This window comes from Salvelinus fontinalis, chromosome 11 (assembly GCF_029448725.1).
Source record: "Salvelinus fontinalis isolate EN_2023a chromosome 11, ASM2944872v1, whole genome shotgun sequence".
Classification (NCBI taxonomy): domain Eukaryota; kingdom Metazoa; phylum Chordata; class Actinopteri; order Salmoniformes; family Salmonidae; genus Salvelinus; species Salvelinus fontinalis.
In genome coordinates this window covers 29,706,009-29,731,668 of record NC_074675.1, presented here as the reverse complement: position 1 = coordinate 29,731,668, position 25,660 = coordinate 29,706,009, and the positions used below count along the sequence as shown (strand labels likewise).

At 45.9% G+C, this 25,660-nt stretch overlaps 1 protein-coding gene across 8 annotated transcripts in view; it reads right to left on the bottom strand.

Annotated features, from left to right (window-relative positions):
• The window catches only part of LOC129865469 (lysine-specific demethylase 6B-like), a 166,973-nt gene that overhangs the window by 20,612 nt on the left and 120,701 nt on the right, over positions 1 to 25,660 (bottom strand). For 5 of the 8 annotated variants that reach the window (XM_055938297.1, XM_055938298.1, XM_055938300.1 and 2 more), the window contains one exon: positions 18,361 to 18,467. The gene's annotated coding sequence lies outside the window, so the exon portion shown is untranslated. The other 3 variants (XM_055938299.1, XM_055938303.1, XM_055938304.1) reach the window with 3 other exon arrangements.

Below are 25,660 nucleotides of genomic sequence, written 5' to 3'. Positions count from 1 at the left end.
TGAGAGAGAGAAACTACTTTCTAAAGAAAGACCTCTCCACCGTTTCCCATTCCCTAGTACAGATTGGTCTCCACTGAACAACAACATTTTAGGGTCCACCTGACCCTCAACACACGCCCACCTCTCGCTGTGTGTCTGTGTACGCAACAGAGCAGAGAACGTTACTGATCGCCAGACCCCCTGGACTGAACTTTCTCTAGCAGAGTTAATGCCAGATGAGGTACAGCTACCGTCCAGTCCGGTGTTTATAGGAACAGCTGGTAATTACGCCAGTTCTAGTTGTCTGAACAGACAGACAGCACAGTGAGAATGATACACACAGACATCTGTGTTTGTTATGGCGGACTGGACTGGTTGTTCACTGGACCGTTCACAGACTGGACTCACCTCTTTCTCCAGCTCTCGGTTTTCACTACTCCTCTCATTCATCCACTCTCTCGCTCTTTTCTAATACCCACTCTAGCAATGTACCTGCCCCTATTTTTCTAACTCATTACTGGCCTCTCGCACTCTCTTTGCCAGAGTAGTTGGGAGTAAAGGTAGTCATGGGGGGGGGGGTGACAAAAGCAAAAAGTTAACCAGGAACACGTAGGTCTCTAGGACTTTTAGACAAACACAAAACTACCACACTAGCATAGCCATATTCAACACACACCTAGTAAACAGTGTCGTACCCCTTCCCAACGCTCTAGGGCAGGGGTGGACAACGGCAGTTTTGCCCCAGCTAACACACCCGACTCCAATAAAATCACCTAATCGTGAGCTTCAGTTTAGAACACAATTTGATTAAATCAGCTGTGTCAGGCAAAAAAGTGACTGGAGTTGCCCACCACTGGTCCAGGGCCACAGCTCTCACACTGCTGGGTGGAATCCCACAGAGCTTAGACTATCTATATCCCCTCCTGTATATTGGAAAGGACTTAATAGGTGGAAACAACACATACATGTCTTCATCCTTAAGGGCTACCTGTTAATACGTTGGATTGTTATCAAATATCCTGCTAGATGTTCGGAAAAAGAAGAAGGGCTCATGTTATTGTTTGCCGCAGGACTACTGGTCTGCTGTACTTCCCTGGTGAAGACATGACACACTTCGTTTCTGGTCAACAACAAAAAAAACAAGGCTTGGTGTGTGGTCTCTGACAAATAGTGGTTTCATAGAGTTTAGCTCCCCTCGCATTTGACCCTGGTTACCACACACCTAATATGGATGTTGTTTTCTCACAGGCAATGAAAGTGGGTGTAAAAGTACGTTAAGCAGCCACACAAACACGTCCTACATTCACCGACACCTTTCACACACTACACCTGTTTCTACAACCAAGCTCATGCTACAAACACCACCTGGCATCTACCTTCATACCACCAACCATCTCAAACCACCATCTGCCAAAAAAAACTTCCATCCATCACCTATACTGAGACAGACAAACATCCTGTTACCCAGTTTTTCTCCACTTTCACCCTTATGATTTATTTGACCTTTATTTAACTTGGCAAGTCAGTTAAGAACACATTCTTATTTACAATGACGGCCTACCCCGGACGACGCTGGGCCAAATGTGTGCCGCCCTATGAGACTCCCAATCACGGCCAGATGTGATACAGCCTGCATTACACGAGCCTCCTCGCGTAAATGAAACACGTTTTTTGCATACAAATATGTGGTGTGTGTACAACTTTAACGGTACATGTTCGTCATAGAAGTAGTAGAATGGGCGGTGATTGTTCATTCACTCGCATTCAGATCACGGGACGGGACGAAAGGGGGCGGGTGATTCAAACCAGAGCAAGAAGCAGTTACTAGGCTACTATTCTGCCAAGAAGCCAAAGAGCTGTAAGATAGGAGTGATAAGAGCTTTTGTAAGCTGATTTCTGCCTGTCCTAACTTTACAGCTTGATACTTCAAATAATCACAAACGCAACACTCGTTACGTTTCCATTAATCGGAAGTGGACGTTCAAAATGTTTCACCGACCCCATGCCAGCACACTTCGGTTCTTAGAATAAGGCTCGGTTTATAACGGCCCATAAAATGCATAGGGCCGAGTTGAGCTCTCCCATAAACGCTTAAATTTTAGGCTACACTCCCGTCAAACAATTATAGGCCAACTGAGAAAAAGCACAACACTCGCCACATTTTCCCATGCGTATTTCAATTGCGTGTCCTGGGCCATTTCTCATCTCTGACGGCTCTTCCAGGCAGAGGTGTTTTGAGACAAACTCTAAAACCAGACCAGAAACAGTACCCCTCCCCCTTGGACGATGCAAATGACTTCCTTTCAACTCCGCTGTGTGTGCGACGAAGGTCTGAGTAGGGGCAACCCATTAACTTTATAAAGCAGCCAGTCAACCTGCCTACCTCCCTCTGTCCTGCCTGCCCATCCCCACTCAACACTCCCCAGTCAACCCTTAGCTTAGTACTCCCACAGACAAAGGCATGGAGGAGGGGAGATCCTTACACAAGCAATTTCTCCCCCGTTTTCCCTGCATTCGCAGCACCCGCTCTATCTGTCCCACAAACACTTGCGGGACGCTGCTATGTTTCTGAACTGCCTCCCCGCCACCAATCTTACTGTTAAAATAAATTCACCAAAACGCACAACCATAAACGATCAATATATGAATACAAATTAGAAAGAGAATAGACTTGTTCTAATTGACACAGTCAACCTATTATGTAGACTGTATGACATGGCATATGAGCTATTATGGGAATTACAATAGGCGACGTATCCCAGATCTAATCATCGAGACAGTCGCTCAAGAATTAACAAGGCAGCGTGAGCAAGCAAGTCTTCCGGTTTCACCGAGAACTCATGTAACTGTTGCTACGCTGTAACCTAACCATTCATTGAATATCAGCTTCTCCACTCTGTCAACAAAATGTCACTAATGAAAATGCGCTCGCGTTATCAACACGAGCAAACAGAGGAGAAAACAATTAAAATCCGACGTAGACATTTACAGAAGACTAAATTCTGACGACTTACCAGTGTCGAAAATAACCACAAACTCGTCCAATTCCCCAAGAACTGCCAACGGCTAAATGTCTATGTCTCTAGTGTGGAACAGCGCAACGCGAGATACAAATTCAAATGGTACATTCCAATAGTACGGTAACAAAACGTAACCAGCTCGAACAGTGTTTCACATAAGAAAGTAGTTATCAAGGTATTCACGTACAGTCGTCAGGAGTAGCCGTCGAGGATGTCGCTGAGAATATTACCAAAACAAACAAGGATGATTTCTTCGCAGGCTATCGGCGTAGTGAATTTTGCTGAGTTTCCTCAATCCAGGCAGTAGCTAGTTGGGGCTGTATGTATCCGCAAGTTTCTCTGTGCAGATAGATGCCAGCTACTCAGACAACTGACCCAGCCGGCAGAACGTTACAGCGTTCACTTTGTCTCACTCGCTTCCTTCCAAAGCTCTCATAAACTTGTATTACTTGACGCCCGACTAATGTCTCTGTCTGGCTTTGAAATGATTCTAGTGTCAGTCAACGTGCGAGATCATCTTTTTATTATTTCGTTTTTCTCCCTGCCTTCGCTCTTTTTACAGTCCTTGTCTCGTTCTTGCTCTCTCCCGACATAAGCCAGTGGGATCGGGTTGCGCTGACTGAGCCGAGCTGTGTTTTAAAGGGACAAGCCTCTTGGCTCGGTGCGCAAACTATGATGCTATCAGTACAGAGGCACACCAACTCACTGGCTGCTTCTTCTACACACAAACGCCCCTCCTGCTCCATTCGTCCACTCGCTGACGTCACCTCACGTCCCCGGAATTCCCTGACAACGCAAACTGGCACCGAATAACGACCGACTCTAGCCCCGCCCCCGACTACCGGAGAATGTTTCTCAGCCTTTGCCTCCGTGCTTTTTTAAAAGGTGGGCTCGCCTCGTGACTGACCTTCCGGTTGATCACCCGGACAGCGTTTCCGTCTGAAAGCCTATTTTTGGACAAAGTACTATTCTGACGCCATAGCTATTATATTCCATTGTCTACTTAGTCTCTAATGACTGAGGGAGGGAAAGCCACTATAGTACTACAGTCTTAAGATCCCGTGTTGGTCTAATAGCAGTAATATTATCTATAATCGATATACTGTCTCAATATAATATAATACAAATACAGAAGAATAAAAACATGTTTTGAACTGACTAAAGCATTTATAACCAGATATAAAGTATTTATAACATCCATAATATTGATGATTACTGATATTGATTCCTATTGATAAGTCAATATATTTTCTCTGCCATAACATCGATATAGACTCTCATGGAGTTTCTTTACAATAATTTTGTAACAGGTTTCTGGCTCTTTGGGGACAGAAATGGCTGGTCGCTCCAAACCCCCAGGAGTCACCAACATGGGTACTATAATAATGCCAAACACATGCTCAGTTATTACAGGCAGCATGTGACACACACATACACACACACAAGTATATTTAGATCCACCACCTCAGCAGGATAGGAGTATGTCAACAAAAGCAAGGACACACACAACATGAAAGTTTGCTGCTGAACTTTCCTCCTCCCCAGACAACACACACACACACACAGACACACACACAGAGACACACACACACACACACACACACACACACACACACACACACACACACACACACACACACACACACACACACACACAGACAGACAGACAGACAGACAGACAGACAGACAGACAGACAGACAGACAGACAGACAGACAGACAGACAGACAGACAGACAGACAGACAGACAGACAGACAGACAGACAGACAGACAGACAGACACACACACACACACACACGGTAGAGAAAGGCTTAGACATGCAGTGCATTTGGAAAGTATTCAGACCCCTTGACTTTTTCCACATTTTGATACATTACAGCCTTATTCTAAAATGAATTTAATCGTTTTCCCCCCTCATCAATCTACACACAATACCCCATAATGGCAATGAAAAACAGGTTTTTATACATTTTTGCAAATGTATCAAATATAAAAAATTGAAATATTACATTTACATAAGTATTCAGACCCTTTACTCAGTACTTTGTTAAAGCACCTTTGCCAGCGATTACAGCTGTTATGTTCTGTTAATTACTGATGTCCCCTTTAAGAATGGAGCATCCTTGGTCATGCGCAGGTTGTTCTATGTTATTCTGGTACTAACTGATTCCAGTAAAATGTGAAGCTCAAGTACCATTTCTTGTATTCAGAGTCTTTCTTATTATATAAATAAGTAATAAGAACTAAGACACTACAACAGCCTTAATTCTTCTTGGGTATGACACTACAAGTTTGGCACACTTGTATTTAGGGAGTTCCTCCCATTGTTCTCTGCAGATCTTCTCAAGTTCGGTCAGGTTGGATGGGGAGCATCAGGGCACAGCTTTTTTCAGGTCTCTCCAGAGATGTTAGATCGGGTTCAAGTCCGGGCTCTGGCTGGGCATTCAGGGGCATTCAGAGACTTGTCCCGAAGCCACTCCTGCTTTGTCTTGGCTGTTGGTCGTTGTCCTGTTGGAAGGTGAACCTTCGCCCCAGTCTGAGGTCCTTAGCGCTCTGGTGCAGCTTTTCGTTAAGGATCTCTCTGTACTTTGCTCCGTTCATCTTTGCCTCGATCCTGACTAGTCTCCCAGTCCCTGCCGCTGAAAAACATCCCCACAGCATGATGCTGCCACCACCATGCTTCACTGTAGGGATGGTGCCAGGTTTCCTCCAGACATGACGCTTGCCATTCAGGCCAAAGAGTTCAATCTTGGTTCCATCAGACTAGAGAATCTTGTTTCTCATGGTCTGAGAGTCCTTTAGGTGCCTTCTGGCAAACTCCAAGCGGGCTGCCGTGTGCCTTTTACTGAGCAGTGGCTTCGGTCTGGCCACTCAACCATAATGGCCTGATTGGTGAAGTGCTGCAGAGATGGTTGTCCTTCTGGAAGGTTCTCCCATCTCCACAGGGGAACTCTGGAGCTCTGTCAGAGTGACCATCGGGTTCTTGGTCACCTCCCTGACCAAGACCCTTCCCCCCCAGATTTCTCAGTTGGCCGGGCGGCCAGCTCTAGGAAGAGTCTTGGTGGTTCCAAACTTCTTCCATTTAAGAATGATTGAGGCCACTGTGGTCTTGGGGACCTTCAATGCTGCAGAAATGTTTTGGTACCCTTCCTTAGATCTGTGCCTCAACACAATCCTGTCTCGGAGCTCTTCGGACAATTCCTTCAAACTCATGGCTTGGTTTTTGCTCTGACACGCACTGTTAACTGTGAGACCTTACATAGACAAGTGTGTGCCTTTCCAAATCATGTCCAATCAATTGAATTTACCACAGGTGGACTCCAATCAAGTTGTAGAAACATCTCAATGATGATCAATGGAAACAGGATGAACCTGCGCTCAATTTCAAGTCTCATAGCAAAGGGTCTAAATACTTATGTAAATAAGGTATGCTTTTTATTTTTAATACATTTGCAAAAATGTCTAAAAGCCTGTTTTGGCTTTGTCATCATGGGGTATTGTGTGTAGATTGATGAGGGGAGAAAACAATTTAATCCAGTTTAGAATAAGGCTGTAACATAACAAAATGTGGAAATGCTATTCACAGGCAATTATGACGTGATAATGAATGTTCATTCAATGCTGTATACTGTATGACTGTCTGAAAGAAAAAGTTAATAGTAGAATGAGGTCTATGTCAAAGTGAGATTTTGTGTTTGAATGCAAGTGCTGTAATGACGTGTCAAAGACAAATGGATTGAGTGTGTGTTCAGAGCAATGCATTAGAGAGAGATCTATTGCTGAGTGTATTCACTGTTCATGATCTACTATCCTATGCATGTCTGTTTGAGTGAGTTGCAAACTACACAGCTTTCAGTCATCAATGTACTCCATACTTGGGAGGCTGTGTGAGTGTGTGTGTCGTGTGGGCTTAAGGGCTGAAGCAGTGTGTCAAAATCAAAAATCAAATCTTATTGGTTGAAAACACAGATTTTGCAGATGTTATTGAAGATGCAGTGAAATGCTTATGCTTCTAGCTCCAACAGTGCAGTGATACCAAACGATGCAAAATAATACATCACACGCATCCAGCAAAAATCGAAAGAAAAAAATTACAAAATATCAGAACGCAAAATGTCAGAGTCCGGAATATATAAATCCAGTATGTGACGGTGTGTATAGACATTGCGCACGCATGCACACACACACACGCACACACACAACTGCTCCCCCCCACCACACACATAGTACAGTATTGTATATAGTATGTATACTGAAGTAGTGTGTATGTCTCTCTGTTGAATCCCTCTTCCTCTTCTATCGCAGGGGAAGGTAAGCGGGGTCAGACAGGGGACTGCAGGGGGTCCTTAAGGATGTGTGTGTGTGTGTGTGTGTGTATATGTGTGTGTTGTGTATGTAGAGGGTAATTACAGTGACTGGGCTTTCTCTAACAAGAGGAGAGAAAGTGAGAGAGGAGGACTGCAAGGAGAGGGGAGCGAGTTCAGTTCTCATACTGCAGATATATATAGCATCCCTCTCATGGGTACAAGCCAAAAAGATTCTTGTCATTCCTACTTCACATAGACACATAATCTGTACACAGTGCACGCTCACACACGCACGCATGCACATACACACGCGCACACACACACACGCACACACACACAGTACATTATATAACATTCATTTGATGTCAAATCAAATCAACTTAATTTGTCACAAGCCCTTAATTTGTCACAAGACCTTAACCAACAATGCAGTTCAAGAAAGAGTTATATAAATATTAACCAAATAAACTAAAGTAAAAAATAATAAAATGTAACACAATAAAATAACAATAACAAGGCCATATACAGGGGGTACCGGTACCGAGTCAATGTGCGGGGGTACAGGTTAGTCGAGGTAATTTGTACATGTAGGTAGGGGTAAAGTGACTATGCATAGATAATAAACAGCGAGTAGCAGCAGTGTACAAAACAAATGAAGGGGGCTGTGTCAATGTAAATAGTCCGGTGGCTATTTGATTAATTTTTCAGCAGTCTGGTGGTTTGGGGGTAGAAGCTGTTAAGGAGCCTTTTGGTCCTATACCTGGCACTCCGGTACCGCTTGCCTTGCGGTAGCAGAGAAAACAGTCTATGACTTGGGTGACTGGAGTCTCTGACAATTTTATGGGCTTTCCTCTGTCACCGCCTAGTATATAGGTCCTGGATTGCAGGAAGCTTGGCCCCAGTGATGTACTGGGCCGTACGCACTACCCTCTGTAGCGCCTTATGGTCAGATGCCGAGCAGTTGCCATACCAGGTGGTGATGCAAGCGGTCAGGATGCTCTCGATGGTGCAGCTGTAGAACTTTTTGAGAATCTGAGGACCCATGTCAAATCTTTTCAGTCTCCAGAGGGGGACAAGGTGTTGTTGTGCCCTCTTCTCGACTGTCTTGGTGTGTTTGGACCATGATAGATCGTTGAGGACCCCAAAGAACTTGAAACTCTCGACCCGCTCCACTACAGCCCCGTCGATGTTAAGGGGGGCCAGTTCGGCTCACCTTTTCCTGTAGTCCACGATCAGCTCCTTTGTCTTGCTCACATTGAGGGAGAGGATGTTGTCCTGCACCACACTGCCAATTCTCTGACCTCCTCCCTATAGGCTGTCTCAGCGTTGTCAGTGATCAGGCCTACCACTGTTGTGTTGTCAGCAAGCTTAATAATGGTGTTGGAGTCGTGTTTGGCCACGCAGCCGTGGGTGAACATTGAGTACAGGAGGGGACTAAGTACACACCCCTGAGGGGCCCCAGTGTGGCAGACATGTTGTTGTCTACCCTTACCACCTGGGGGCGGCCCGTCAGGAAGTCCAGGAACCAGTTGCAGCGGGAGGTGTTTAGTCCCAGGGTCCTTAGCTTAGTGATGAGCTTCGTGGGCACTATGGTGTTGAACGCTGAGCTGTAGTCAGACAGTACAGTGCAGCCGTCTTCATCGACCTGGCCAAGTCTTCCGACTGTAAATCACCGCATTCTGATTGGCAGACTCAATGGCCATGGCTTCTCAAATGACTGCTTTGCCTGGTTCACCAACTACTTCTCAGATAGAGTTCAGTGTGTCAAATGGGATGGCCTGTTGTCCGGACCTCTGGCAGTCTCTATCGGGGTACCACAAGGTTCAATTCTCTGGCTGACTCTTTTCTCTGTATATACTGTATCAATGATGTCGCTCTTGCTGCTGGTGATTCTCTGATCCACCTCTACGCAGACGACACCATTCTGTATACATCTGGCCCTTCTTTGGACACTGTGCTAACAAACCTCCAAACGAGCTTCAACGCTTCAACTCTCCTTCCGTGGCCTCCAACTGCGTTTAAATGCTAGTAAAACTAAGCGCACGCTCTTCAACCGATTGCTGCCCGCACCCTCCCGCCTGACTAGCATCACTACTCTGGACGGTTCTGACCTAGAATATGTGGACAACTACAAATACCTAGGTGTCTGGTTAGACTGTAAACTCTCCTTCCAGACTCACATTAAGCATCTACAATACAAAATTAAATCTCAAATTGGCTTCCTAGTTCGCAACAAAGCCTCCTTCACTCATGCCACCAAACATACCCCCGTAAACTGACTATCCTACCGATCCTTGACTTCGGCCGTATCATTTACAAAATAGCCCCCAACACTCTACTCAGCAAACTGGGTGTAGTCTATCACAGTGCTATCGGTTTTGTCACTAAATCCCCATATACTACCCACCACTGCGACCTGTATGCTCTCGTTGGCTGGCCCTCACTACATATTCGTCGCCAAATCCACGGGCTCCAGGTCATCTATAAACCTTTGCTAGGTAAAGCCTTGCCTTATCTCAGCTCACTGCTCACCATAGCAACACCCACCCGTAGCACGCGCTCCAGCAGGTATATTTCACTGGTCATCCCCAAAGCCAACACTTCCTTTGGCCGCCTTTCCTTCCAGTTCTCTGCTGCCAATGACTGGAACGAAGCTGGAGTCTTATATCTCCCTCTCTAACTTTAAGCATCAGCTGTCAGAGCAGCTTACCGATCACTGTACCTGTACACAGCCAATCTGTAAATAGCACACCCAACTACCTCATCCCCATATTATTACTTACCCTCTTGCTGTTTTGCACCCCAGTATCTCTACTTGCACATCATCATGCGCACATCTATCACTACAATGTTAATGCTTAATTGTAATGATTTCACCTCTGAGGCTTATTTATTGCCTTACATTTCTACATTTGCACACACTGTAAATAGATTTTCTATTTTTTCTATTGTGTTATTGACTGTACGTTTGTTTATGTGTAACTCTGCGTTGTTGTTTTTGTCGCACTGCTTTGCTTTATCGTTGCCAGTGTAACAGTATAACTTTACGTCGTCCCCTCGCCCCGACACAGGCGCGAACCAGGGACCCTCTGCACACATCAACAACAGTCGCCCACGAAGCGTCGTTACCCATCGCTCCACAAAAGCCGCGGCCCTTGCAGAGCAAGGGGCAACACTACTTAAGTCTCAGAGCAAGTGACGTAACTGATTGAAATGCTACTAGCGCGCACCCGCTAACTAGCTAGCCATTTCACATCCGTTACACTCACCCCCCTTTCAACCTCCTCCTTTTCCGCAGCAACCAGTGATCCGGGTCAACAGCATCAATGTAACAGTATAACTTTACGTCGTCCCCTCGCCCCAGTCACCCACGAAGCGTCGTTACCCATCGCTCCACAAAAGCCGCGGCCCTTGCAGAGCAAGGGGCAACACTACTTAAGTCTCAGAGCAAGTGACGTAACTGATTGAAATGCTACTAGCGCGCACCCGCTAACTAGCTAGCCATTTCACATCCGTTACACCAGGTCGCAGTTGTATATGAGAACTTGTTCTCAACTGGCCTACCTGGTTAAATAAAGGTGAAATAAAAACAATTTTAAAAAAACTAAATGAACAGCATTCTCACATAGGTGTTCCTTTTGTCCACGCGGGAAAGGGCAGTGTGGAGTGCGATTGAGATTGCGTTATCTGTGGATCTGTTGGGGTGGTATGCGAATTGGAGTGCGTCTAGGGTATCCGGGAGGATGGTGTTGATGTGAGCCATGACCAGCCTTTCAAAGCACTTTATGGCTACTGAAGTGAGTGCTACGGGGAGGTTATCATTTAGGCAGGTTTCTTCGCTTCCTTTGGCACAGGGACCTTGGTGGTCTGCTTGAAACATGAAGGTATTACAGACTCGGTCAGGGAGAGGTTGAAAATATCAGTGAATACACTTGCCAGTTGGTCCGCTCATGCTTTGAGAACACGTACTGGTAATCCATCTGGCCCCGCGGCTTTGTGAATGTTGACCTGTTTAAAGGTCTTGCTCACAACGGCTAATGAAAGCGTTATCACACAGTCATTCAGAACAGCTGGTGCTCTCATGCATGCTTCAGTGTTGCTTGCCTCAAGAGCATAAAAGGCATTTAGCTTGCGTCACTGGGCAGCTCGCGTCTGGGTTTCCCTTTGTAGTCCGTAATAGTTTTCAAGCCCCACCACATCCGATGAGCATCAGAGCCGGTGTAGTAGGATTCAATCTTAATCCTGTATTGATGCTTTGCTTGTTTGATGGTTCGTCTGAAGGCATAGCAGGATATCTTTTCAGTGTCCCGGATTAGTGACCCGCTCCTTGAAGGCAGCAGCTCAAGCCTTTAGCTCAATGCGGATGTTGCCTGTAATCTATGGCTTCTGGTTGGGATATGCACGTACAGTCACTGTGGGGCCGATGTCTTCGATGCACTTATTGATGAAGCCGATGACTGAGGTGGTATACTCCTCAATGCCATTGGATGAATCCCAGAACATATTCCAGTCCGCGCTATCAAAAGTCCTGTAGCCTAGCATCCACATCATCTGACCACTTCCATATTGAGCGAGTCACTGGTACTTCCTGCTTTAGTTTTTGCTTGTAAGCAGGAATCAGGAAAATATAATTATGGTCAGATTTGCCAAATGGAGGGCGGGGGAGAGCTTTGTATGCATCTCTGTGTGTGGAGTAAAGGTGGTCTAGAGTTTTCTTCCTCTGGTTGCACATGCGATATGCTGGTAGAAATGAGGTAAAATGGATTTAAGTTTGCCTGCATTAAAGTGATGCATAGATAATAACAGAGAGTAGCAGCAATGTAGAAAAGAGGGGGAGGGGCAATGCAAATAGTCCAGGTAGCCATTTGATTAACTGTTCAAGAGTTTTATGGCTTGGGGGTAGAAGCTGTTAAGAAGCCTCCTGGACCTAGACTTGGCGCACCGGTACCGCTTGCCGTGCGGTAGCAGAGAGAATACTCTATGACTAGGGTGGCTGCAGTCTTTGACTGTTTTAAGGGCCTTCCTCTGACACCGCCTGGTATAGAGGTCCTGGATGGCAGGAAGCTTGGCCCCAGTGGTGTACTGGGGCCGTTCGCACTACCCTCTGTAGTGCCATGCGATCGGAGGCCGAGCAGTTGCCATACCAGGCAGTGATGCAACCCGTCAGGATGCTCTCGATGGTGCAGATAAACCTTTTGAGGATCTGAGGACCCATGCTAAATGTTTTCAGTCTCCTGAGGGGGAATAGGTTTTGTTGAGAAAGGGGGATACCTAGACAGTTGTGCAACTGAATGCATTTAACTGAAATGTGTCTTCCACATATAACCCAACCCCTCTGTAATCAGAGAGGTGCGGGGGGCTGCCTTAATTGACATCCACGAAAAACAGTGGGGTAACTGCCCTGCTCAGGGGCAGAATGACAGATTCTTACCTTGTCAGCTCGGGGATTCGATCCAGCAACATTTTGGTTACTGGCCCAACACTCCTATCCCCCAGGCGACCTGCTGCCCCAACATTTCAGCTTTTTTTATTTTGAATTTATTAGTAAAACAAATTCGAGAAAAATAATTCCACCTTGACATTATGGTGTATTATGTGTAGGCCAGTGAGAAAATATCTCAATTTAATCCATTTTAAATTCAGGCTGTAACACAACAAAATGTGGGAAAAGCCGTAAGCCTGAGTAGCGGAGTAGTAGAGAGGGGGAGCGTGTGCGTGTGTGTGAACGAGTGTGTGTGTGTGGGGTGTGTGTGCACGTGTGTGTGGTAAGAGTAGGAGGATGTGTCACTGGTACAGACAGTGCCTCTCAGCCTCCTCTCTGCGGGACTGTGTGGATAGAGAAACCGACAGACGTATGTGTGTGTGTAGGTCCTGAGAGTTATGCTCACACTCATTCCTGACTCAGACCATGCCACTACAAGTCCAACAAGTCTTACTCAGCACACACACATACACACACACATACACACACACAGTGACACATCGTAAAACATCGTACATAACCGTCATCCTCCTCACAAATTACTCTTTGTGGTCTCTCTCTCTCTGTCTCGAATAAAGACATTTCAAATGTCATATTATGTATATATACAATGTTGTAACGATGTACAAATGGTTAAAGTACAAAAGGGCAAATAAATAAGCATAAATATGGGTTGTATTTACAATGGTGTTTGTTCTTCACTGGTTGACCTTTACTTGTGGCAACTAGTCACAGATCTGCTGCTGTGATGCACACTGTGGTATTTCACCCAATAGATATGGAAGTTTATCAAAATCGGGTTTGTTTTCGAAATCTTGTGGATCTGTGTAATCTGAGGGAAATATGTGTCTCTAATATGGTCATACATTTGGCAGGAGGTTATGAAGTGCAGCTCAGTTTCCACCTCATTTTGTGGGGAGTGTGTGTGTCTATCCCTTGAGAGCCAAGTCTTCCTACGGCGGCCTTTCTCAATAGCAAGGCTATGCTCACTGAGTCTGTACATAGTCAAAGCTTTCATTAAGTTTGGGTCAGTCTCAGTGGTCAGGTTTTCTGCCACTGTGTAGTCTCTGTTTAGGGCCAGGTAATTATCTTTTTGTTTTCTCATGATTTGGTTGGGTCTAATTGTGTTGCTGTCCTGGGGCTCTGTGGGGTGTGTTTGTGTTTGTGAACAGAGCCCCAGGACCAGCTTGCTTAGGGGACTCTTCTCCAGGTTCATCTCTCTGTAGGTGATGGCTTTGTCTCCCTCCAAAGATTTTCTTTTGGGTTCAGGTCTGGAGACTGGCTAGGCCACTCCAGGACCTCGAGATGCTTCTTACGGAGCCGCTCCTTAGTTGCCCTGGCTGTGTGTTTCAGGTCGTTGTCATGCTGAAAGACCCAGCCACGACCCATCTTCAATGCTCTTACTGAGGGAAAGAGGTTGTTGGCCAAGATCTTGCGATACATGGCCCCATCCATCCTCCCCTCAATACGGTGCAGTCGTCCTGTCCCCTTTGCAGAAAAGCATCCCCAAAGAAGGATGTTTCCACCTCCATGCTTCACGGTTGGGATGGTGTTCTTGGGGTTGACCTCATCCTTCTTCTTCCTCCAAACACGGTAAGTGGAGTTTAGACCAAAAAGCTCTATTTTTGTCTCATCAGACCACATGACCTTCTCCCATTCCTCCTCTAGATCATCCAGATGGTCATTGGCAAACTTCAGACGGGCCTGGACATGCGCTGGCTTGAGCAGGGGGACCTTGCGTGCGCTGCAGGATTTTAATCCATGACGGCGTAGTGTGTTACTAATGGTTTTCTTTGAGACTGTGGTCCCAGCTCTCTTCAGGTCATTGACCAGGTCCTGCCGTGTAGTTCTGGGCGGATCCCTCACCTTCCTCATGATCATTGATGCCCCACGAGGTGAGATCTTGCATGGAACCCCAGACCGAGGGTGATTGACCGTCATCTTGAACTTCTTCCATTTTCTAATAATTGCGCCAACAGTTGTTGCCTTCTCTTGCTGCTTCTCTTGCTGCAATAAGCTGCTTGCCTATTGTCCTGTAGCCCATCCCAGCCTTGTCTTGTCTACAATTTTATCCCTGATGTTCTTACACAGCTCTCTGGTCTTGGCCATTGTGGAGAGGTTGGAGTCTGTTTGATTGAGTGTGTGGACAGGTGTCTTTTATACAGGTAACGAGTTCAAACAGGTGCAGTTAATACAGGTAATGAGTGGAGAACAGGAGGGCTTCTTAAAGAAAAACTAACAGGTCTGTGAGAGCCGGAATTCTTACTGGTTGGTGGTGATCAAATACTTATGTCATGCAATAAAATGCAAATTAATTACTTAAAAATCATACAATGTGATTTTCTGGATTTTTGTTTTAGATTCCGTCTCTCACAGTTGAAGTGTACCTATGATAAAAATGACAGACCTCTACATGCTTTGTAAGTAGGAAAACCTGCAAAATCGGCAGTGTATCAAATACTTGTTCTCCCCACTGTATGTATAGTTTTTTGTGTACTCTAGGGCAACGGTGTCTAGATGGAACTTGTAGTCCCGGTCCTGGTGACTGGACCTTTTTTGGAACACCATTATTTTGGTCTTACTGAGATCTACTGTCAGGGCCCAGGTCTGGCAGAATCTGTGCAGAAGATCTAGGTGTTGCTGTAGGCCTTCCTTGATTGGTGACAGAAGCACCAGATCATCAGCCAATAGTAGACATTTGACTTCAGATTCCAGTAGGGTGAGGCCGGGTGCTGCAGACTTTTCTAGTGCCCTCGCCAATTCGTTGATATATATGTTGAAGAGGGTGGGGCTTAAGCTGCATCCCTGTCTCACCCCACGGCCCTGTGGGAAGAAGTGTGTGCGTTTTTTGCCTATTTTAACCGCACACTTGTTTGTGTACATGGATTTTATAATGTTGTACGTTTTTCCCCCAACACCACTTTCCATCAATTTGTATTGCAGACCCTAAAGCCAGATTGAGTCGAAGACTTTTTTGAAATCAACAAAGCATGAGAAGACTTTGCCTTTGTTTTGGTTTGTTTGTTTGTCAATTAGGGTGTGCAGGGTGAATACGTGGTCTGTCATACGATAATTTGGTTAAAAGCCAATTTGACATTTGCTCAGTACATTGTTTTCACTGAGGAAATGCACAAGTCTGCTGTTTATGATAATGCTGAGGATTTTCCCAAGGTTTGTCACGTTCCAGACCTGTTTTCTGATGTTTTTGTATGTGTTTGGTTGGTCAGGGCGTGAGTTGGGGTGGGCATTCTATGTTATGTGTTTCTATGTTGGGTCAAATGTGTTGCCTGATATGGTTCTCAATTAGAGGCAGGTGTTTGACGTTTCCTCTGATTGAGAACCATATTAAGGTAGGCTGTTCTCACTGTTTGTTTGTGGGTGATTGTTGCTGTGTCTGTGTTTGTTACACCACACGGTACTGTTTCGTTTTTTCCTGTTCGTGAGTTTTTCGTTATATGTAGTTCACAAGTTCAGGTCTGTTTAACGTTGTTTTGTAAATTATCAAGTGTCTTTCGTGTCAGTGTTCGTCTTGTCTAATTAAATCATCAAGTATTTATCACCCGCTGCGTCTTGGTCCACTCTCTCCCCGAAAGACGAACGTTACAAGGTTGCTGTTGACGTATATCCCACGGTAGTTATTGGGGTCAAATTTGTCTCCACTTTGTGGATTGGGGTGATCAGTCCTTGGTTCCAAATATTGGGGAAGATGCCAGAGCTAAGTATGATGTTTAAGTGTTTTAGTATAGCCAATTGGTATTTGTTGTCTATATATTTGATAACTTCATTGAGGATACCATCAACACCACAGGCCTTTTTGGATTGGAGGATTTGTATTTTGTCCTGTAGTTCATTCAAGGTAATTGGAGAATCCAGTGGGTTCTGGTAGTCCAGTAGTTGATTCTAGGATTTGTATTTGGTAATGTATAGGTTTTTGATGTTTGTTCTTTGTTATAGAGCCAAAAATATTGGAGAAGTGGTTTATCCATACATCTCCATTTTGGATAGATAATTCTTTGTGTTGTTGTTTGTTTAGAGTTTTCCAATTTCCCCAGAAATGGTTAGTCTATGGATTCTTCAATTACATTGAGCTGATTTCTGACGTGCTGTTCCTTCTTTTTCCGTAGTGTATTTCTGTATTGTTCTAGTGATTCACCATAGTGAAGGCGTCGACTCAGGTTTTCTGGGTCTTTATGTTTTTGGTTGGACAGGTTTCTCAATTTCTTCATTAGATTTTTGCATTCTTCATCAAACCATTTGTCATTGTTGTTCATTTTCTTTTCTTTCTTTGTTCTGTTCAAGTAGACTGTGATTTTGTTGTGGTCTGATAGGGGTGTCAGTGGGCTGAGTGTGAACGCTCTGAGAGACTCTGGGTTGAGGTCAGTGATAAAGTAGTCTACAGTACTACCGCCAAGAGATGAGCTATAGGTGTACCTACCATAGGAGTCCCCTCGAAGCCTACCATTGACTATGTACATACCCAGCGTCCGACAGAGCTGCAGGAGTTGTGACCCGTTTTGGTTGGTTATGTTGTTATAGTTGTGCCTAGGGGAGCATATGGGGGAGGGAATGCTGTCACCTCCAGGCAGGTGTTTGTCCCCCTGTGTGCTGAGGCGTGTCTGGTTCCTGTCCGGTTCTGGCATTTAGGTCGCGACATACTAGTACATGTCCCTGGGCCTGGAAATGATTGATTTCCCCCTCCAGGATGGAGAAGCTGTCTTCGTTAAAGTATGGGGATATAGGTAGCACACAGGAGGACATTTGTCTCTGTTAAGATAATTTCCTTTTGAATTTCTAGCCAAATGTAAAATGTTCCTGTTTTGATTAATTTAATAGAGTTAGGTCTGCTCTATACCAAATTAGCATACCCCCTGAATCCCTTCACTGTTTCACACCTGGTAGTTTGGTGGATGGGACTACCAGCTCTCTGTAACCTAGAGGGCAACCAGTGGGTCCATCTCCTCTATACCAGGTTTCTTGTAGGATGACAATGTCTGTATTTCCGATTAATTTGATGAAGTCCAGGTTCCTGCTCTTTAGGCCAAAGGCAGATGACCTCAGGCCTTGGATATTCCAGGATGAGATAGTGAGGGCTTTGTGTTCCATAAAGTGTCCAATGTTGTTGGTCGTGTGGTTTGGCCTCAGGCCAGTAAGTGTGAGCAGAGCCTGCTGAGCATCTGGTACATGCCATTGGCTTGGGCTAGTGTAGTGGGGGTTGGGCCTGTTTGCCTGCTCACGGCCTGGGTGTATGTGTGACTTCCATGTTGAGGCCCTCTTTGCGGGGGTGCGGTGCATGAGGTGGACAGGAGGGGCATAGGTCTGATCTGAGGGGGCCTAAATGGGGTGTGGGCATGGTTGACTTGGGGGGTGTTCTCTCTCTCTCTCTCTCTCTCTTTCTCTCTCTCTGTTTCTCTCACTCTCCATTACGACCAGCCTCCCTCTTTTCTCATTCTAAAATATGTTCTTCCTCTCCTTTCCTGAACTCTCTCGCTTCATTCTTCCCCAGGCACAGATGTCTGTGTCTATGTGCAACAGACATAGTGCAGTGAAACCCAAAAGAGCGGTTGAGTCTTACCTGTATATGCCACGTCTTCAGTCCGGTCAGAGGCAGGGAGGTTGGAGGGTCAGTTGACCACCATATTACGACACCTCAGGCGCTCTCTCTCTCTCTGCCTGCACCTCCTGAACACACAACATGGTCGACAACATGGTCAGTCTGGGCTTGGGGTCAAGTGGTTACAACATGGTTGGCAGGCCATTCTATGGTGAAATGGTAACACAATCAACATTGTCATTTGGGGTTCATTACCGTCAACATTTTAGTCACTGTGGTTCATAAAGCCAAAGTGTGTGTCAGGCCAAACATGAGGCCCTGCCTTGGCTGTTGCTGTGGCCATCTGGGAGTGTGTGTGTGTGGGTGTGTGTGTGTGGCATGTGTCGCCTGTTCCTGAGTGACTCACAGTGTTACTGCAGGGTCATGTGATCAAGAACAGGTGGCACTCTGGTACACCTCCTACCCCCTACACACACACACACACACACACACACACACACACACACACACACACACACACACACACACACACACACACACACACACACACACACACACACACACACACACACACACACACACACACACACACACACACACACACACACACACACACAGATGCCCGTGTGCATGTCCTTTTTGACATGATGTTATGGTTTACACAGAGTGCAGTCAACCTAAATGTAATGTACCCTACCCATTCCTACTCCCTACTTTCAACTCTTCAACCCTCCTCCCTCTACCTCCTCTCCACTGTCCTCCTCTTTCGCCCTCTCCACTTACCTAAACAGATAACCTCTCTCTCCCTTTCCGTCCCCGCCTCCCTCTCTCTCTCTCTCTCGCCCTTTCTTGTTCTCTCTCTCCATCTATCTTCCAACTCACTATGCAGGCTCATGGAAAACACACACACACACACACACACATGACTGTTTCCTACACATACCTAAATACACTACATCAACACACACTACCCTCTCTAAGAGTTGTGACATAAACATATAGCTCAAGCCATGCTTCTGAATGTACTTCTATAAACCCAGGTCCTGACAGTTGGGTCAATAATTGGCATGTTTACATTCATCTGCCCCTGGCAGTCAAGTGGACTAGCAGTTAAGGCACTTGACCTTTCACCCAGAGGTCAGGGGTCATAGGCCTTACTCCCTGGAAGGCCACAGCTGATGTGGAGGGCCCTCAGAGGCCCCTACAGGGTAATGTTTGAAAGAGATTGAGCATTTCCACCTTAAAACAGAATGGATGAATGCGTATAGTATAAGGATCTGTTGCTTACTTTTCAGTTCAGTTAGCAGTCTATTGACAGTGAAAATATACTTAGTTGGCCATGAAATGACGTTTGAATTGACACTAAAACCAAACAGTTTCAATAAATTCCCTTCTCCCACTCTTTGTGAATGTCACAATATACAGTATATTGCAGTCATATCACCTGTATCAGTGTAGCCTAAGGGGATTTTATGCTCGTACTAAATGTCAATACTGACCCCAGATCAGCTCAGAGTGAGATGTGTGGGAGAGATAGGGTTGATTCTGAGAGTTCATCAGCGATAAGGCTGAACTGAGATCAGATGAGAAGTGTGTCTACTACAGTATCTGTGTCTGTAAAGGTCAACCCGTGGGAGGAACACTAACCAGCCCAGCAGAGAGATACATTGAAGAAAGGAGAGGAGGAGGGAAGAGGAGGGAGAGAGGGATGGGTGAGGAGGAGGGAGAGAGAGAGGGGGAGGTGGGAGAGAGTGAGGAGGAGGGAGAGAAAGAGAGAAGTGAGGAGGGAGAGGGGAGTGAGGAGGAGAGAGAGAGAGAGGGGAGTGAGGAGCAGGGAGAGAGGGGAGTGAGGAGGAGGGAGAGAGGGGAGTGAGGAGGAGGGGGAGAGGGGAGGAGGGGGTAGCGAAAGAAGGAGTAAGATAAAGGGGAGAGAGATAGAGAGAAGAAATAAAGAGTGAAGCATGGGTGAGAGGCAAGGAGGGGGAGATGCAGAATAAAGAGAAGAGAGGGAGTGAGGAGATAAAGAGAAGAGAGGGAGTGAGGAGATAGAGAAGAGAGGGAGTGAGGAGATAAAGAGAAGAGAGGGAGTGAGGAGATAAAGAGAAGAGAGGGAGTGAGGAGGAGTGAGAAACAACCCGAGTCAACTATCCAAAAGATGAAAAAGGTGGGAAAATAAACCGGGTGGGGAGATTCCTAAAGTCTTCAAGAGAAACGGAAAAACCAAGGGATGGAGAATATCACAATTTCTGAGAAAGAGGAAGAGAGAGAGATTAAAGAATGGAAAATTAGAGACAAAATATACCTAAAAAAGTAGCAGAGTGAGAGAACTGGAGAGGGGGGAGAGGAGAGAGTGAAGGAGGGAGGCCAAGGTCGTGAAAGGGCCAAGACAGTGTTGCTCCCGTGACAGCAGGACTACACGTGACTCTGCTCAAGTCAAGGTCTGCATTGTGCCAGCCCTGCACTATTGTACTGATATCAGCCCTATTGTCTGAGCGCCAGCTGGGATACACGTGCTGCACACACACATACTTTGTGCCTTCACTCTCCCTGCATCTGATACTGAGTTGTGTGTCAAAGGAACACAGCATTAGTTCAGATAACAAAACACCATGGACTGAACACACTGACCACAGCTACTGACTGAACACACTGACCCATTGAACACAGCTACTGACTGAACACACTGACCCATTGAACACAGCTACTGACTGAACACACTGACCCACTGAACATCCCTACTGACTGAACACACCTACTGACTGAACACACTGACCCACTGAACACAGCTACTGACTGAACACACTGACCCACTGAACACACTGACCTACTGCACACAGCTACTGACTGAACACACTGACCCACTGAACATCCCTACTGACTGAACACACTGACCCACTGAACACAGCTACTGACTGAACACACTGACCCACTGAACATCCCTACTGACTGAACACACTGACCCACTGAACACAGCTACTGACTGAACACACTCACCCACTGAACACCCCTACTGACTGAACACACTGACCCACTGAACACAGCTACTGACTGAACACACTGACCCACTGAACATCCCTACTGACTGAACACACTGACCCATTGAACACAGCTACTGACTGAACACACTGACCCACTGAACATCCCTACTGACTGAACACACTGAACACACTGACCCACTGAACACAGCTACTGACTGAACATCCCTACTGACTGAACACACTGACCCATTGAACACAGCTACTGACTGAACACACTGACCCACTGAACACACCTACTGACTGAACACACTGACCCACTGAACACAGCTACTGACTGAACACACTGACCCACTGAACATCCCTACTGACTGAACACACTGACCCATTGAACACAGCTACTGACTGAACACACTGACCCACTGAACACACCTACTGACTGAACACACTGACCCACTGAACACAGCTACTGACTGAACACACTGACCCACTGAACATCCCTACTGACTGAACACACTGACCCATTGAACACAGCTACTGACTGAACACACTGACCCACTGAACACACCTACTGACTGAACACACTGACCCACTGAACACAGCTACTGACTGAACACACTGACCCACTGAACACCCCTACTGACTGAACACACTGCCCCACTGAACACAGCTATTGACTGAACACACTCACCCACTGAACACAGCTACTGACTGAACACACTGACCCACTGAACACAGCTACTGACTGAACACACTGACCCACTGAACACACCTACTGACTGAACACACTTTCACCTTACACTTTCTCTCTCTCCCTCTCTCACAAAGAGCACACACACAGTCTCTGAGGAAACAAAGTGTGTGTGTGTTAGGGTGCCTACTCGCGCATGTGAGCCTGCATGGCGTGTGTGCATGTCATGCTTGGGCTGCAAGAGACCTTAGTCAGTGGTGATTCAGAGACAATCTTCATGTTGGGACAGCAGACTTCATACCTGCACTGGACTGTGTACACACACACACACACACGAGTCCCACGACAACTCTGCCAACAGACCTTGGCTTGCTCCTCCTCCTAAACACACACACACACACACACACACACACACGGTTATATGTCAGTAAATGAGTTCTGGACACAGCCTGAACTAACTCCCTTTTCTACACACTCAGATAGACATCACAACAGAAAGATTGAGAAAAGTCATGTGTGTGTGTGTGTGTGAGAGAGTGGCAGAGTTGGTCTGTTTTCTTTGGATGTGTGTGTGTGTGTGTGTGTGTGTTTAGGAGGAGGAGCAAGCCAAGGTCTGTTGGCAGAGTTGTCGTGGGAGTAGACTGCGGTGGAGTGTTGGGGTAGGGAACCTCTGCCACATGTCTTCAGAAAAGGTCATGGTCGACCACAGTTGGGCTGCAAATATCAAAGATAACCCCCCCACCCACACACACACACGCACACAGACAGACACACACAGACAGACACACACAGACAGACACACACTCCTACGCACACAGTCATGCACACGCACACACACAAACAGAAAGCCAGACAGATGGACAGACAGAGTTTCAACCAGACACACACCCACACATAGACAATGTGAGAGACAGACAGACAGACAGACAGACAGACACACACACACATAGACAATGTGAGAGACAGACAGAGACAAGAGACAGACACACACACACACACACACACACACACACACACACACACACACACACACACACACACACACACACACACACACACATAGACAATGTGAGAGACAGACAGACACAGATAGACAGACAGACAGACAGACAGACACACACACACACACACACATAGACAATGTAAGAGACAGACAGAGACAGACACACACACACACCCACACATAGACAATGTGAGAGACAGACAGAGACAGACAGACACACACACACAAAAAACAGATCTGAAAATCTTTTGCAGCCCAACTTGGGTGAATCTGTAAACACACAAACAAAACAGAGCAGAACGAAGGCCTCCCGGGTGGCGCAGTGGTCTAGGGCACTGCATCGCCACCAGAGATTTTGGGTTCGAGCCCAGGCTCTGTCGCAGCCGGCCGCGACCGGGAGGTCCATGGGGCGACGCACAATTGGCCCAGTGTCGTCCGGGTTAGGGAGGGTTTGGCCGGCAGGGATATCCTTGTCTCATTGCGCACTACTGACTCCTGTAGCGGGCCGGGCGCAGTGCACGCTGACCAGGTCGCTAGGTGTACGGTGTTTCCTCTTACACATTGGTGCGGCTGGCTTCCGGGTTGGATGCGCGCTGTGTTAAGAAGCAGTGCGGCTTGGTTGGGTTGTGTTTCGGGGGACGCATGGCTCTCGACCTTCGTCTCTCCCGAGCCCGTACGGGAGTTGTAGCGATGAGACAAGACTGTAACTGCTAACAATTGTATACCCTGAAATTGGGGAGAAAAAGGGGGTAAAATTCAACAAAAAAAATATAAATATAAAACGGAGCAGAACAGAGAGGAGAAAAAACAACGAAAAACTAGAGCAGTGTAGCGGGGAGGAGAGTGGAACAAACAGCTGGTAATAAGGTCTAGACAGAGGCTAATGAAAGGAGCTCAGGAGCCTGAGTGCTAAAATCTGGAGCTGTGAAGTGTGTGTGTGTGTATGCATGCGTGTGTGTGAATATCTTAAGACGCTTTCAACATCTGTCACTCATTCATGTGGGTGTGGCTAACACACTCTCTCTCGCACGCACACACACACGCGGAGAGCCTCCAACGCCACTACAGTAGAAGGCTTTAACGCTAGTGCTTACAGCTAAAAACATTTCCTATGACTCCAATACACGTCTCTTTCAATGTCAACTCCAAAACCCATCACTGTATCAACTCCATTGCACATGACACTGCAGCTCCGTTTTATATATCAAACTCCATTACACATGACACTGCAGCTCCGTTTTATATATCAAACTCCATTACACATGACACTGCAGCTCTGTTTTATATATCAAACTCCATTACACATGACACTGCAGCTCCGTTTTATATATCAAACTCCATTACACATGACACTGCAGCTCCGTTTTATATATCAAACTCCATTACACATGACACTGCAGCTCCGTTTTATATATCAAACTCCATTACACATGACACTGCAGCTCCGTTTTATATATCAAACTCCATTACACATGACACTGCAGCTCCGTTTTATATATCAAACTCCATTACACATGACACTGCAGCTCCGTTTTATATATCAAACTCCATTACACATGACATTGCAGCTCCGTTTTATATATCAAACTCCATTACACATTGGTTTCCAGTATAGTCCCAGTCCCTATATATCCGTCTAGTGTATATTATCACAACGCTAGACATGGGATAATCAACGAGGGGCTATGCGCTCTATAAAGAATGGCGCCGAAGGAGAAGGCTGCCGTTTTACGATCCCGTAACCAATTTTTTGCGTTATTTGTAACCTCTTTTGTGCATAATGTTTTACTGCTGCTGTTTAATTATGTGTTACTTTTATTTTCTATTTTTTACTTAATACTTCTTAAAGCATTTAACGGCAAGGTCTACACCTGTTGTATTTGGCACATGTGACGAATACGATTTGATTTGAATTCTATGAACAATAAAGAAAGGCGTGGAAGGTGTGTTAGCGCAGAGTGGAACTGACCTTCCATGGAGTTGCATTATTTTCCTGGATATAATTTCACACACGAGAAATGTGTTAATTTGCAGGTAGAAATGTGTTCAACATCCACTGAAGTAGCTAGCAAGCAGAAGTTGCCATGGTAACCAAACCGACTTGCTAGTTTAAGCTAACCAAACTATCAGTCCTAGCTTGCTATTATGAAAATCGAATTCAACAACACCAATACCGTTTTCGATTCGACTGATTGCTTTCAAAAGCAACTCAAGCAAAACATGGAAAAATGAACTATAGCCATTGAATTGGACCGTGCAAAAATATTATGCGTTATAGGGAAATAATGCACACTCTAGAATGCCCTTCAAGCCAATCAGAAAGGAGTATTCAACAATGCCATGGTATAATAAAAAAAAGTGCCGAAGATGATGGCTGACATTTTACATGCCCGTAATCAATTGTGCTATTTTTTTATTTTTTTGCATTGTATATAACTTATTTTTTTAGTTTAAAAAAATAAAAAATAAAATGTAATCCCATTTTCTCCCCAATTTTCGTGGTATCCAATCGCTAGTAATTACTATCTTGTCTCATCGCTACAACTTCCGTACGGGCTCGGGAGAGACGAAGGTCGAAAGCCATGCGTCCTCTAAAGCACAACCCAACCAAGCCGCACTGCTTCTTAACACAGCGCGCCTCCAACCTGGAAG